The sequence below is a fragment of the Lacerta agilis genome, chromosome Z, assembly GCF_009819535.1.
Source record: "Lacerta agilis isolate rLacAgi1 chromosome Z, rLacAgi1.pri, whole genome shotgun sequence".
NCBI lineage: Eukaryota > Metazoa > Chordata > Lepidosauria > Squamata > Lacertidae > Lacerta > Lacerta agilis.
In genome coordinates, this window is record NC_046331.1 from 4,508,780 (window position 1) to 4,525,256 (window position 16,477).

Consider the following 16,477-nt stretch of genomic DNA (forward strand, 5'->3'; position numbering starts at 1 on the left):
CTGAAACAAAATAAAACCAAAAAAAAGGCATAGAGATTTTGCCTACCTTTTGTTGCAAAGCTTGACTTTTCATTCTCCAAATCTCATCAGGATTCACATTTCTAATACACACACTCTTTGCTTTTTAAATTAGTATGATAGTTCTTTTATCCCCCCCATTTCTACTCAGTGAAAGATAAGGATGAATAGAGATCCTTCGGTGTACAGATTCCTACCTCTGCAGCTGCCTGGTGAAATGAATATCCCGTGTAAGACTAAACCTTTTTCAAAAGACTAAACACAGTACAATCGAGTTTTCACCAGTGCGACGGATGCCTCTCCCCGCAGCCGAGAAAGGGATTTAAGCCTCCTTGAGAAAGACAGAGGCTCATTAAAAGGAGTTATAACAAATCAGTTATCAGACATTTAAAGAATAACCCTTTTCAAATAAACCTGTTAAATAAATCCACAGTAAAGATAATTAGGTCAGCGTTATAGCAGCACAATGCACGCTTATCTACCCAGGGAGCTTTAATGGCGGCATAAGCCAGTTAAAGGCAGAACACTAAGTGTACACAATAAGCCAGGTCTTTAAAAGAAGTCATCATCACACCATTTCCGTCTGACAAACCTGGCCAGGCGATGGCCATTTGAAGCTACAAAGAGTCTGTTTCAGCCAACCCCAGCCTGGTGCCCTACAGGTACATATGTTGTGAGACTGTCACCCCCCATCATTCCTTACCATTGGCTGTGCTGGCTAGGGCTGATGGGAGGTGGACATCTGGAAGGCACTGGGTTTGGGTAAGGTTGCCTCTTAGTTTTAGTGGAAATGCTACACTGAGAAACCCTGTAGTCATCAGGCAATTTAGGGTCTGGACGACAAAATGATTTTTGTGGCATGCAATTTGTTGAGTTATAATTTTGGCATTTGTATAATGGGCAAACTAATTTTAGGTTCGGTTTTACTGATGTGATTCGTCGCCAAATTGTTGCTGTTATGTCTTTGTGGTTTATATGATGTGTTATTTTGGGTTATTGCTTGTCTTTTGGTTGTTGGCCGCCCTGAACTCCAGACTGGAGAAAGGGAAGGATATAAGAATGACCGAATAAATAAATTCCCAGCTATCCAATGAAAGTCTCTCTCTCTCCCCCTCCCTCCCCCCTCCATTTCTCTCTCTACCCCATCCCCATACACAGTGCTGGCTGGTGCACTTGGGACTGGGAGTACAGAAGATTGGGAGATCATCTATAGGAGAAGTCAGAGCTGATGACAAACAGAGCCAAATAAAATAAAAAAATAAAAAAATTCCTTCCAGTAGCACCTTAGAGACCAACTCAGTTTGTTCTTGGTATGAGCTTTCGTGTGCATGCACACTTCTTCAGATACACTGAAATAGAAGTCACCAGACCCTTATACATAGTGAGAGAGTGGGGAGGGGTATTACTCAGAAGGGTGGTGGGAATGGGTGATTGGCTGATGGGTGTGGAAAACCTGTTGACGACTGTTAACGACTGCAATTGGTCTAACAGGAAAAGGCAAGGGGTGAGATGGCTAAAGATATCTTTGTCGTGTATAATGAGATAAGAATAAGCCAAATAAGTCCTCCTTCCTACTGCACTGTGCAAGTGCAGCACTTAATCTAAGGAGCAGAAAGTTGACAGGCAGTGACACCCTCCAGACTGGTTGTAAGTACGGAGGTAGATAGGTGGAAAGCAGACTGAGGTTGGTGCTTCATTCACCCGAATGAATTCTCCTCTTCCTCCTTCTTTCTTTCTATCTAACTACCTATATTTATAAATATCATCTATATTTCTACATTCCTGCAGGTTATTACACATATACTGAAGTTATCTCTGCAATTGCAGAAAGGGTATATGCCTCTTCTGTTGTTCGTAAGTCTGAAGGGGCTAAAACAAAAAAGGGGGGGGGGGCTAAAACCAAATTTATAAACCAGGGATAGGGAACTTGTAGCACTGCAAATGATGTCAGACTCCAACTCCCACCAGCACCAGACAAAATGGCTAATAGCCAGGGAGGATGGAAGTTGCAACAAGATCTGGAGGATCTAGGTTTCATATCTTTTTAAATAAATAAATGCAATACCTTAAATAACAGTTTAAGGCCCATGCCTTAATTGTCTGAAAACTGGATGGTTGCAATTTCCCCTTCTCTCTTTTGCAGTGTGTGTGTGTGTGTTGTTTTTAATCAGTCTGTGTGCATTGGAAACATGGAAGACAGAAGAAATAAACTGAAGTTGCTGAAGGTGATGATTGAAGCTTTGGTGGTGCCTGATGAACAAGATGACTTTAGTACAGGGATAGGGGACATTTTTTTTTCAGACTGAGGGCTACAGTTCCTTCTGGGCAACCTTCTGAGGGATAAATGCCAGTGGTGGGTGGGGCCAAAGGCAAAAGTGGGTGGTGCAACAGATGCAAATTTTACCTTTGTATAGGAAACTCGTTTCTATACACAGTCTCACACACCCCTCTCTGTCCTCTATCTCTCCACTGAGGTGCATAATGTACCAACATTGCTAGTGTTTCACTAAGGTATTTGGGAGGGGGTCGTGTATACAACGCACTTCAAACCATGTATACTCCAAAGTACATCCTATTTAATTCAGTGGGGCTTCCTAAGTGGCCTAATCGTCTGAAACTGTGTTAACTGAATTATCTCTTTGCCTGTTTTCATGAAGAGTGTTTATTGATGGTTTTAAGTTTTGCTTGTTTTATTTATATGCGATTTTAGAATTGTTTTCAGCTTTTATTTTAATGCTGCATGTATGCCCACTCTGGAACTGCATAGTGGAGGACTGCTCATAAATACTGCAAATAAATAATATAAAAAAGCAGTGAAATGTAGGAAATCCTCTTATCCCAACCCTGGATAAATGCTCCTGGGTCTGCTTCTTGTCATGGTGAGGCACTGAGTAGTCTTCCTGAAGTGCCTAAGAGAGCATTCAGATAGATTTTGAATATTAATTTATTCTTGCATAAATCTCTGGACCATCCCCTTTTAATCTGCAAATGGCTGTGGCTATAGCTATATCCCCCGCTCAAGTTCGGTTGGCTCACATCCAACCAAAGATGTTGCCTCTGCCTAAGAGTCTGATTCCAGCACAATAAACCCTGTACTGAGGCCAAATTTAGTCCCCCTGTGGTATTGCTTGCTAAAATAATGGTGTGTGGGAGGGAATATGATGGAGCACACGCAAGAATAATACACAGGTCACTTCTAGACAGTTTAGTATTTAGCAAGAGTGACTGAGCTGCATACTAAAAAAAATTAGCTTTGCACAAGCAAAGTGAATTGAAGCTCTTCGGCACAGCCATTCTAAACAACAACACAAAACAGATTTTTTTGTGGTTAGAAAAGTGGCAGGGAAATGCACTAAAAAGTGTAGGGTAAATGAGTGAGGGGAAATGTATAACAACTTGAGGTCCACATTCCCTTGTGGGTGACCTTCTGGGGGGCCACATTCCAGTCTAGCAAAATCACTAGAAGGGAACGCAGAGTCTTCACTGTTGGAGGCAGCACGCCTCTGAATGGCTGTCATTGGGAATCGCAGGTGGGGGAGAGTTTTGTTGGATTCTGGCTCTACTTGTTCTATTGGACCCAGGTTCTGCTTGTAGACTTCCCAGAGGCATCTTGCTGGCCACTGTAAGAACAAGATGCTAGACTAGATGGGCCATTGGCCTGATCAAGAAATGTTTTTCTTTTAATGCTTTTAATATGTGAACCATAACACAGCTGTTATGGAGGGCACAAGGAGAAGGGGACAACAGAGGATGAGATGGTTGGACAGTGTTCTTGAAGAGACTGGCATGAGTTTGGCCAAACTGCAGGAGGCAGTGGAAGACAGGCATGCCTGGCATGCTCTGGTCCATGGAGTCACGAAGAGTCGGACACGACTGAACGACTGAACAACAACAACAACAACACAGCTGAACTTAACAAGTCCAGCCAACAAAATGAACACAAATGTACACATATACTGGGGAATAGTGCACATAAAAATGCATGCATTAGTGCACATAGCATTTTAAAAAATGTATTAACATGCAGGCGAATTTCCATAAGGACTTTCATAAATAAAATAAAAACTGATGGAGAAATATGGCAAACTGAATTTTTCAGTAGAAGAATGAGAAACTGAGAGGATCCAAAATTTCTCCATCCCTATGTAAAATATAAATTTACCAGAGAATTTCATAGCCACAATAAATGAAGTTAAATTTCTCAGGAGGAGGTTTTCTGAGAAAGACTACTGCAGCATTTCAGCTCCTCCAACCACTTTTTTTTTTTTTTTTTTTTTTTTTTTTTTTTTTTGCTGCCCACAAATAGCATAGAGAAATTTCAGGGACAGTTTCTGCTGTGTCCTTGCTTTCTTTTAGCATTGCATTCACCTCTTTTCTTTCCCTGTTTATGAATAAGGGACACTTATACACACTCTCTGCACTGTACGTTCATGTTTTTCAGTTCACTTTTGTCAGCTGACTCTCCATTGGGAGTGTGCCAGTTTACAAAAAGGCAATGGGGCTGTGCTCAGGTTAGAATAAACAAAAAACCAAATTTTCCAAACTGCAGACTTCTGTGACAGGTGTGTGTGTGTGTGTTTATGTTTTAAAACCACCATTCCATTCTGTATGCCAGGTTGTATGTCAAGATAGGATATGCATAATCCTGTAAGATTCTCTTTGGAATCCTGACAAACAGCCTTTTGATTGGGTTTTTGACGATATCACCACGGTCCTGAAAAAGCAATAAATAACAGGCACAGAGCATCAGTATTTAAACAAAGGTGTGTGGGTTTTGTAGCTGAGTGTGGATTTGGACCACATGGTAAAAATTAGGGAGATTTTAAGGGCAGCAGGGACAGCTTGAACTTTAAGATTCAAAGCAGAAGTAAAAGCAATGAGTAGAAATACATTCTCTTTTTTATTTAATTTTTTTAAAAAATTATTCATTCTTTTCAGATTCATACATTTCACTAATTTTACAATCAGTTTAACATTTCAAATCTTGACTTCCTTCCCCCTCTTCCTGCAATTCCTTAAATTTATTTTTAATATATCCTGCATATCCAAATTAACTTAATTTGCTCATTTAATTATCTACTGTAAATATATACTATTATAAAACTGCAGGTCATTACAATAATCTTGCTAATGTTTTTATCTGTTTACAATTTATCTGTAAAAATATTCAATAAACCATTTCCATTCTTTTATAAAAAGTTTGTTATCTTGATTTCTTATTCTTCCGGTAAGTTTTGCCATTTCTGCATATTCCATAAATATTTGTATCCATTCTTCCTTTGCTGGGAGTTCTGCTTCTTTCCATTTTGGGGCGAGTAACATTCTTGCCACTGTAGCAGCATCCATGAATATGTTTCTATACAGTTTAGGTAGTCCTATCCTTATAATTCCCAAAAGGAGAAATACATTCTCATGACATCAAGCTGTGGCTGGGCTAGAATCAGGAACACTAGCTGATTGCTTGTTTGTAATCAAGATGGGAGAGAAATTTGAATCAGTTCACATTTAAAAGTGAACCACCCTAATTTGTAGTTTCCAAAACACAGCAATATTTCAAAATCCACATTGCTCAGAATTTTGGAATGCAGTTCTCCAGTTGAGTAATGTGGGCCAAAATGTATATGCTAGGGTGACGTGTGCAAAATTGTGTCCCAAAAATGTGTATATTGTGTTAAATATAAGCTTGGAAAAAATGAGAAATGGAGAGAAATGAAAACTGACACATGCATCTATCCTTAGTGTTACACCACCAATATTATAATTTAGAGCATGGATCTCATACAAGAACATCAGAAGATTCCTGCAGGATCAGACCAAAGGGCTATGTAGTCCAGCATTTTGTATCTCGCAGTGGATAAATAGGTGTCCCAATAAGAAGCTCATGAAAAATACATGAGGGCACTCTCCCATTCCTGATACTCAGCAACTAGTATTCAGATGTATACTGCGTCTGATACTGGAGGTAATATACAACAGCCCTCCTCACCTGGAGCCCTCACCTGGAGTCATTGGCCATGTTGGAGGGAGCTGTACTCCAAAAAACCTGAAGGGCATTAGGCTGGAGAAGACTGATATATGTCAATATCCTCCACCAATTTGTTTGGTTCACTTTTAAAGCCGAGTTGGCAACCATCATCACATCTTACAACAGCAAATCCCCTAGTTTAACTATTTGCTGGGTGAATAAGTCCTTCTTTATTTTCAGCTTCATTTGACAATGTCAGGTTCTAATAAGGGCTGTGCACTGTTCCCCCTATGAGTTGGAACACACACACACACACACACACACACACACACACAATTCAGCCCTGAATCAATATGAGGGACAATTAAATTAAACATATTGGATGTGTAAAAATATGGCCCCAAGGGGATGGGGGAAGGTGCTTGGGCAGTGGTGCCCTGCAGGAATCCTCCACTTACTAGCTGGGGAAGGCAACTGCAAAGTAGATTCTCGTGTGCACTCCCTGCCCCAAAGCATTAATTTGACAGGGACTTTTCCAATGCGCTAGATTGAAATGAGCCTTCTGGAGCTGTCCTTGGTGCTGCAATGCATCTGTGCAAAGCTTTCAGCCAAAATGGCTTTCTTTTTTACATTGTTTTGGTAAAGCAGGGAACAAGCTCTTGAGTTGCACAGAGGTACATCATATTGCCCATTGAGTGACTTACCTGGGTAATAGTTCACCCTGCTTCAGCCTTCAGAACTGGTTTACAGTACTGATATGTTTTTTAAGTGTTCTCACCATCCTAGTCTTTAAAAAGCTCAAACTTGGGAGAAAACCTTCTTAGGATCTAAAATGATGAAAATGCAAGAGGCGGGGATAGTAAATTAAAAACAACTGATGTGCACAGTTCATGCATTATTTGAAACATTTATATCCCGCCTTTCCATCCTGCAGGGATCTGCGAAGCAGCTAATGAAAGCATATGGCGAGTAATCAAAACAGAATAAAACAACAGCAAAACATTCATTAAGACAATAAGCAATAAACAATAAAAGCCACAAATAACATAACAAAACCACAAGAGGCAGCAAAACAGGCAGCCGAAACATCCAAATTGGGATTAGAGGATTCCACCCCTTCCAATCATTTCTTCTTCCTCTCATTCCCTCTGCATCTGTGTTCACTCCTCCTGATTTCAGAATTGGAGCATACACAACCAGAGCTCGGAGTCAAGCTGTGGAGTTTTCTATGGCATTCAGTTCTGTCAATACAGTTGAATTCCCCACAAATCCTGACATTATTTATGACGCACTGTGGAAAAGCAATGCTAATAGAATGCTACATATGATTGATTTTACACAATTGATTTTAATATGTGAACCCCCCAGAGGACACAGCTGATTGGGTGGTATAAAAATGTTTAAATAAATAAATGCATAAACAAACAAACAAACAAACTGCTCTTGATCGTATTGGGATTCTTCTTTATGGAATGTTTCAACTGCACAAAACCCTAAGCCCAACTTTGCACACCAGTGTACCCATGCATCAGCAAGACACTTGAAGATTCCTTTTCTACAGTGTTTTATAAATCAGCACATGTGCATTGCTAGTGTGTTCATGTGTGTGGAGGGTGGCGGTGACACAAATGAACAGAAGGAGTCACAATGTGTACATTGATGCATATAAAATATGTTCCATATAAAAGTAACGGAACAACCGAGGAATTCCAATGCTTCCGTTCCACATTGAAAGTGCTACTGAGTTATTTGGAACTCCGAATTTCAGTGAGAAGTTCAGATGAATAAAATTTTGGAAACAATATTTAGAGAAACTTCCTAATGGTAAAAACTGTTTGGATGTGGAACAGCCTGCCTCAAGAGATAACATATGCTCCTTTACTGGAAGTGTTTAAGCAGAGCCTGGATAGCTATATGCCATTCTGAACTGCAGATCTAGAACTTAAGTAGGAGGCTGGGCTAGGTGACCTCTTTTGTGTAAAAACTATTTGAGTTATGCCTCAATTCCTGGAAACATGGGGCTTCTTTCTGAAACAAAAAGAGCGTACATGTATAATGCACCATTGTTCCATCATGGAACCCAAGGCAATGGTCACCCAGTTCCCAGAAGTCACCCATCCAACCAATGATCAGACCCAGATCTTCTTAGCTTCAACAAGTTGATTACACACTCATGATATCAATCTTGCAGAATCATGGGCAGAATGCTTCTGAATACTAGTTGCTGAGGAACAACAGTGGGAGAGTACTGTTGTGCTCATGTTCTGTTTGTGGTCTTCCAACAGGCATCCTGCTAGCCACTGTAGGAAACAGAACACTGCGTAGGCCTTTGGTTCAATCCAGCAGGGCCTGTTTATATTCTTAATCACAACTCCTACATAGCCCTTTCAGGGGTCATTGGACAAAAAAATGATATATAAATAAACCCCACCACACCTCTACCCTACCCTTCCCTGGCATTTTGTCTGCTTCCAGAAATGGAACATCATGGTTCCAGAAGGAAGAGAAGGAGGACGTATTCTATGTAATGACAGTGCTTCACATTCATTTGTCTAGTTGCAATCCTTACAAATCTCTAAGGCAAGTCAGTATTATTAGCCCTCCATATTTCAGATGGGAAAACTGACTGAAAAAGAGTGGCTGGCTTAAAGTCTGTGGCAGAAATCCTGCTAATGAACTTAAATTGTAAGTCGGTATATTTGGTTGTGTTTCTGTTACTTTGATACGTTTTACTGCTGTACTATAATTATATGTGCTTTTACAACCCCCACTTTTGTTTCAACCAGATAACCCTATTTATAGGGTTACCTGGCAGAAAATAAATGAATGCTTCTTGGTGGTTAAGCCATTTCAACATGGGAACCAAGTACCTAGAGAAATTGTGGGCTCTCTGTCACTGGAGCTGGGCAACCACTTGTATGGTGAGGCTCTTGCCCTGTGTTTCCTTCATTGTGCAGAAGGTTGATAGCCTTACAGGGCCCAATCCAGCTCAATTATTCTATTCTTTTTATTCTCAATCAGTATATGGCTTTAACTAGTCTCCCCCATCATAGCTGGGGAAGATCATGCAGAAAACAGAACACTTTGCACCTTCCTTCCTGAGTCAAACTGAGCCTCAGTGAGGAAAGTGTCATCCCTGAAGGAACAAAGGAACACAGAAAGCTGACTTATACTTAGTTGTCTAATTGAACCACCTAGCCAACAATGGCTGGCAGCAGCTTTCAATGGCTACTAAACCTGATGCCTATGAAACTGCAGGAGGAAAGAGTGCTGTTGTGTTCAGCTTCTGCTCATGGGCTTCTCATGGTCATCTGGTTGGCCATGGTGAGAACAGGATGCTGGACTAGAGGGGACATTGGCTCAATCCAGCAGGCTTTTATCATGTTCCCTCTGGGGGTTTCAGGCACAGTCTTTCCCAGCCCTAACTGCAGATGCCAGGGATTGAATTTGGGACCTTCTGCATGCAAAAGCAGATGCTATCCCACTGAGCTATGGCCCTTCCCCTTAAAGAAGGCTGCAACAAGGGGGGAGGTAAATCCTCACAGAGGCTGATAGGAAGAGAAGCCAGTGGATGGTCAGGCTGCTTGGAGATAGCTAGGACGTGTGTGTGTGTGAGAGAGAGAGAGGGAGGGAGATCTGGATGGATGGCTTGTTGGAGGGAATTTCTGAGCAAAGAACAGGGTGGTTGGACTTTAGGGGAGGGAGACAAAGACTGTACACAAAGGGAGGGAGAAAGAGGACCTAGTATGACAAAGATAGGGAATGGAACAGGGGCAAGAGGCAGACAAACTGAGAGGAGCGAGAGAGAGGGAACAGAACAGAAAGCCAAACTGCATAGAAATGGGAACTATAGAAACAGAACGGAAAACGAAGAGAAACAGGAGATGAACCCCCCCCCTCAATTCCCTGTGGTGCTTACTATATCCAGCAGGTTTCTCTAATTAGTCGCTTCGCCTTCGCCCGCCCAAATCTAATCCAACGATTCGCGTCCACGGACACACCAGAGACTCTTGTAGCCCACTCCCCAATAGGCTCTCTAAACCTTCCCTTCCTCCTCAAAAGCACACACCTCTCCCCCCCCCATGCCACATCTCAAGGGTGGGTCCCCCTATATCTCACAGGCCAGCACCCCTGTCTTCTTTTTATGCCCTCCCCCACATCCCTGTTTCAAAACGCAGCCCCCGCTCCCACGTCCCAATGATAGAGGGAGTGAGAGACTTCTTAGGACCAACCCCCTTCCAGGCTCTCGGCCCCGCCCTCCTCCCGCCCTCTACCCATTCATTTTCTTCAGCAGGGCCGAGAGCTCCGCCCCTGACGGCAACGAGGCCCCGCCTTTTCCTCCAGCCTTTGCTCATTTCGGTCGCCTCCCTCCCTCCCTCCCACCTTCTCTCTCTGTGCTGCTTTTTGCGCCTTCGTTTCGCCCCCGGTGGCTGCAAACTGATCCATCAGAGGAAGGCAGGGAGGGGATTAAGGATAATAATAATCATACAGAAAGAACACAAGGAAGGAGGACTGGAGAAGGATAGGTAAAAGAAGGGGGGAGAGAGAGAGAAGGAATAACACCCGGATTTTCTTTTTTCATCTATCCCCCGCACCTCTTCCCTTTTGCATCTCTGCCTTTTAATGCCTGGGATCCGGGGCGAGGAGAGGGATTCTCTGTCTGAGCATGAAAAGGACTGCTAAAGCCCCAGTCTTCCTACGCCTGCAGCATCAGCGGAGAATCGCCCACTATGCGCTCTGGATCCAGAAGGGCTCGCACCACAAGTTCCTGCCGAGCCGAATGAGAGACCAGATCTCCGCCAGAGAGGGGCACTAACATCCGGTAAGGGGGAAAAGGCATTTTACTGTTATTATTTTGACTCTGCTCAGCCAGACAGCCACACAGACAGCTGCAACATCGGCCAGCTTGTTCTCGTGGGGCCGCCCTCTAGAACTCCCGTAGGCATTCCTGGTTATCTAGCCTCTCTATCTTGGTAGTCACTGTGGGGAAACTGGGCTAAAATGGTCTGATCCAGCAGCAGCGCTCTCCTTCTATGGCTGGCAGACTTCTCTTCCGAATTCTCTCTCACACTCCTTAACAGCGCTGCCCCCCTCCCCGCCAAATCTCTCTCTCTCTCTCTCTCTCTCTCTCTCTCTCTCTCTCTCTCTCTCTCCTTCCATCGCTCCAATCTTTCCCCGGATTTCATCTCGCCTCATTCACTCAGCCAAAATCTGAGGGATTCAGTTCCCATACACGTCGCTTTGCAGTTTCGTATCCCCCTACTTAGTAAGCAAAGGGTTAAATGGTGGATGTACAAAATCGCACATAAACTCTGGGCTTGCGACGTGTGCCGGACCGCAACACAACACAGACAAGACCTGTATGTGTGTGTTCAGGTGCCTAATCGCTCACAGGCTGTATGTAGTGCAATGCCCAGACGAGATCTTTGGTGTGTCCGTGTATAAGTGTAAAACTCTTTCAGCCTCTACACACACCCTTGTAGAATTATTTCTGCTGGGCTGTCATGATTTGTCATGATCTCGGGTCCTAATTTTTGAAGGAAACTTCCCGGCAAGGAGGGAAAGGCTAGTGTGCGTGTTTGGTGGACGTGTGTGTGTGTGTGTGTGTGTGTGTGTGGTGTACGTACAGCTGTTTCATGCAGTGCAATCACACATTTTGCTCAGGCTGAAGCAGCATCTCACCAAACGGCATGGAAAGAGACGGCTTGCAAAATCTAGGCGCCCCCACCGCAGCCCAGCCGCCCCCCCCCCCGTGATGTCTATGCCAAGATATATTGATCAGGACAGAGTCTAATAGAGTCCTGGAGGGGGGGGGGAGTCCCCAAGGAGACAATGTCCTCTTTGCTTAATAGACTGCTGTGTTTGGTTTGCAGAGTGACAATCCAAGCTTTGAATTCAAGGCTATTGGGGGGGTTACTTCTTCACCCTGCCCTACTGGTATGTGGGGAGACTAGGTAGTAATTGTGTTAAAATTACATGTGGGGTGAATGGTCTGTCTGTCTAGCTGCACACTGTGGGGAGCCTAGATGCTGGACTAGCTGTATGTTGGGGTCTGATTCAGTGGGTCTCTTCTTATCTATTTATCTATCCATTGGAATAGTGGGGTGCCATGCATGCATAGGAAAGGAGTCTCTAAGGGGAGCGCTCCAGGATGGGAGGGGGCACCTTCGGAAGTGGAAGCAAGCTGAAAGCTAAACTTCAGCTTTGCCAGTCTTTTAAATAATTTATACAGCATGGATGGAGACTGTGCCATTCCTCCATTCTCTGGAGGGTCATATAATATATATTCAGGGGTTTAATGGGAGGGTGGTCCATCATGGTAGTGGTGGTGCGGTGAAGTATGTACACACACACACACACACACCTCTCTCTCTCTCTCTCTCTCTCTCTCTCATCTCTCTCTCTCTCTCTCTCTCTCTCTCTCTCTCATCTCTCTCCCTCTCTCTCTGTGTGTGTGTGTGTGTGTGCGCAGAGAGGCTCAGTGCTACTTCTGATGCATAAGCCATAGTATAATGAGAAGGCTATTGACAAACCACTCCACTTTAAAGATTCCCTACCCCCAAATCACAGCTGTAGGGGAAAGGGTGGGGGATGGAGCGTGTCCCACCCAGAGGAGAGAAATCTTTTCTTAATAGGAGTTAAGCTGGTCTGAGAAGAGTTACAGAGAGGTAGGCTGATGGTGCAAAGGAAGAAAAGATTAGCAAGAACTCTGGAGGGTTGCAGGGAGTGTTATTTCTGGGTAGATTCAAGCATTCTTCTCACGGTTGATGGTCCTATACACCAATTTACCATGCCTGCTTCCCTCTCTCACACAGGACTATCTTTTATACACATGCACACATGCATGGACTGATACTAATGAGTGTGTGTGCGTGCGCGTGCATGCTTGCACGCCCGCGTGCACACACACACACACACACAGGCAGCACATTTATTCACAGAGGTCGTTTTCTTTTGGTCTCACACAATGCATGAATTGGTGTTTGTCTCCCTTTCATAACACATAGCTGGTGTCTCTCTCTGACTTGCACAGGCACACACCACTGGTGGCCTACTCTGGCAAGCACGGACACACACACACACACACAATTGTTTGTATTACGTACACACACTTTACCATCAGCACATTTTCTTTTATATGCACACAGATACACATGCAATTTGGTCATGTAGATTTTGCCTGCTATTCACAAGCATGCTAAGCTTCTCTCTGTATTTCAAACGTGCATGCACACGCACACACACACACACACAGCCACACAGACTTTATTACTTTGCATTATGGTTGCTTGCACACAAAGTTTCACCATGTCCCCCTTCCATTTCCAGAAACTGTCCAAAGATAGCTCTCCTCTGCTCTGCTCTCCTCTCCTCTCCCCCAAAATACTCATTTTATACTGATGCACATGTATCCAGTGCTTTTTTACTGTGGGGACGCAGGGGTACACATAACTCTAAACATTTTTTTGAATCTTTGTACTTTTGTCCATTTACTGTATCTATTTTCCCCAATTTGAACTATAAAATGGTGATTTTCTTGAGTGAAAATGAGAGTATCCCTAAACATGTTTTTTTTTAAAAAAAGGAAAAAAAAGCACTGCATGTATCCCCACCCAATTTCCTTCCATGTACAGACAGCCCCAGTTCCACACAACTTGCATGCACCCTTAGGCTTCATTCTGCACTCAGTTGCACGCAGGTTTCCCTTCTCATTTCTTGCACACCCAAAACTTCCACATTGTGTGGTTGCACATACAAATAACAGTGGCCAAACAAGAGAGATCTGTCTTCACTTCCCCCCACACCGCGCATGCAAACAAGAACACATGCAGCAGACACACACACACACAATTCTTTGGGAGGGTGTGACATTCTCCCTCTCCTGATTGGGTATCCCTTACTCTCAGCCCTGAACTGATATGCACAGTCATTCATCCACATACACAGATATCATTGCCAGGGACTTTGTGGAAAGCTCTGCCGCTCTAGTCTGTACAGATCAAATCTTAAGAAGTGAATAGATATGGTTTCACCTCTCGCATCCCTTACTACTAGCAGGATGCACTGTCCGTGTTTTCTTCCAGCCATTGATGGGGTGTGTGTGTGTGTGGGGGGGGGGGTTATCCATCACTTCAGCTCCTTAATCACTCAGCAGAAAATGCTTTGCACACATTTTCCCTCATCTTCCTTTTACTGCACTTTTCATGTCCTCAGGACTCTGCAGTTCCTTCATTTTGAAAAAAAAGGCAAGAAAACGGGATCCTGCAAAAGAGGGAAGGGTGCTTATCTCCTGGGTAAGCTGAGATACGCAGGATTGGGATATGTAACCTTGGAAAATCACTGAGGGAGTGTTGTAAGCGTGGTGGGTGAGAAAGGATCTTGTGTATGGTCCTGTGAGCCCAGCGAGCGAGTGTTGGAGTGTGTGAGGAAGCCTGTGAGACAGCTGTGTTTGCACTTTTGAAAACATGTGCAACAGAGCATGGCTGTCTGCCAGTGTGCTCCATGCTCACGAGACACATGGGATTGTACCTTCATTTTAACTGGTTCCAGAAATAGGGTAGGGTGCATGTCCAGAAGTACTGAGGCATCTGCATGAAGGGGGGGGTTTGAAGGAGGGGTATTGCTGTGAGAACATGTGTGTGAGTAAGAGGCTGCAACGTGAGTGCATCTGTGAGGGTGATGGAGGCTGTGCGAGAAGATCAGTTCTAATACATCCATGTTCATGTGTTTGGGGTATGAAAAAAACCCAATGCTTTTTCTCTCTCTCTAGGGCAGCACCTGGGAGTAATGGCAACAATGGTGGGTGAACATTGAGCATGTGCATTTGTGGGTGTTACACTGCTTATAGAAGGGAACCAGTGAGGGATATAAGGGGTTGGTGTGTACGAGTGGCACCATGGATGGGTTTGCAATATGAATGATAAACGTTCTCCGGAAAATGCCCAACTCTCCCTAGTGAGATCAGAACCAACACTTCCTTGCTTGCATAGCTCAACCCTCACTGGCAGCAAGACAATTGTACTAAATTAAAATGCTCCCAAGTTTATCCCACTTCTTTTTCCAGGGCCTAGTTAAGAGACTGTATAATCCCCTCAAGGCAGCATTTAATAGGGCCAGACAACTGCCCTGATGAAATGTCTTATTTTGCAGTGATTGCTGCAGGGAGAAAAAGCTGGTCCCCCAGGAGAGGACTGCTGAGAATGGTCTTTGCTTTGACTCCCCCGCCCCTGGGGTCCCACTGTATACCCTACCCACTTCCTTCCCCAACCATTTCATATTTAAGAACTTGGAAACATTTGTGGCACCAGCTAATACAAAGTCAGGTTCTCCCTTTTTTTTGATAAGCACATTTGCAGGTGTTTAGGATTAGCATTAGGGGGTGAGCTGGGAAGGTGGGAAAACTGTCATATTAATTAAGCTGAATTAGGGAACCATCTCTGCCTGTGAAATAATGTGTTGTGTGTGTGCATTAGTGAGAGAGTGAGCGAGTGAGTGTGTGTGTGTGTGGGGGGGAGAGACTCATGTCTGAATGTCACTTTTTAACATGTATCTCAAAATCTGTTCTGCTGTCAGACTCAGTGTGGGTTGTTTAGGTATGTCACGATGCAAAGCAAGAGGGGTTGTTTGTGTAGTGGGAGGGAAATATCAGGGGATGACAAAATGTCTTGATAAAGTGGGGACAAGGATGGAGAAAGGGGGTAAATTGGAAGAAGAGAGAGGGTACAGAAATGACAAATAAAAGAACATTTGAATCTTGATATGTTAAGGTTGTCCGGGGAAGGGCATGAACATGTTTCAGATTGGTTGGTTTTACACATGGGAACCTTGGATGAAATGCAGGTGTATTTAAGTACCTTTCAGGCAACACAACCAGAAACCACCCTTGTCTCTTCTCCTTGTCTCTAGAAAAACTCATCCCATGAAGACACTGTGTCTCCCAGAAGGGGGAGCTCTGACACCATTTCTGGGGCCCGCCTATAGATTTGCGGATGCCAGATGTACACCAGAGCAGTTTAAATTCCTATTTGGTTTAGGTCTGCCGAACACACACACACACACACACAGACAGACAGACAGACAATGGCTAAAGCACCCTTGCATAAACTAGGGTTGCCATATATTTTCTTTAGGATTCTGGGGGAAAAAAAGCCCAACAATTTTGCCCCCCCCCAAAAAAAAAGCTCAACAACTTTTGTGCCCAGATTTTCACTTTTTGAAATATGGCAACCTTACCTAAACCACTTTTGCTAACCACAACCACTCTGACATAGAAGAGCCCTGTCGTATCAAAAAGATGGTCCAACTAGTCCAGTATCCTGCTCCCCACACCAGCCAATTAGATGCCTTCAGGAAAAATTAAAAACTAACATGCAGGGCATGTGATGGAAACTACTTCCTCCAACTGTTTTTCCTGCAGTAGCAGATGTTTTGAGGTAGACTGCCTCTGAAGCTGAAGGTTCCACTTAGCCTTCAGGGGGATAGCCATCAGTAGAC

At 43.8% G+C, this 16,477-nt stretch overlaps 1 protein-coding gene across 1 annotated transcript in view; it reads left to right on the forward strand.

Annotated features, from left to right (window-relative positions):
* The first annotated feature begins 10,352 nt into the window (after window positions 1-10,352).
* BRINP1 (BMP/retinoic acid inducible neural specific 1) overlaps window positions 10,353-16,477 on the forward strand; it is a 112,372-nt gene continuing 106,247 nt past the window's right edge. The window contains exon 1 of the mRNA XM_033137237.1: window positions 10,353-10,805. The gene's annotated coding sequence lies outside the window, so the exon portion shown is untranslated. The remainder of the gene's footprint in view (window positions 10,806-16,477) is intronic.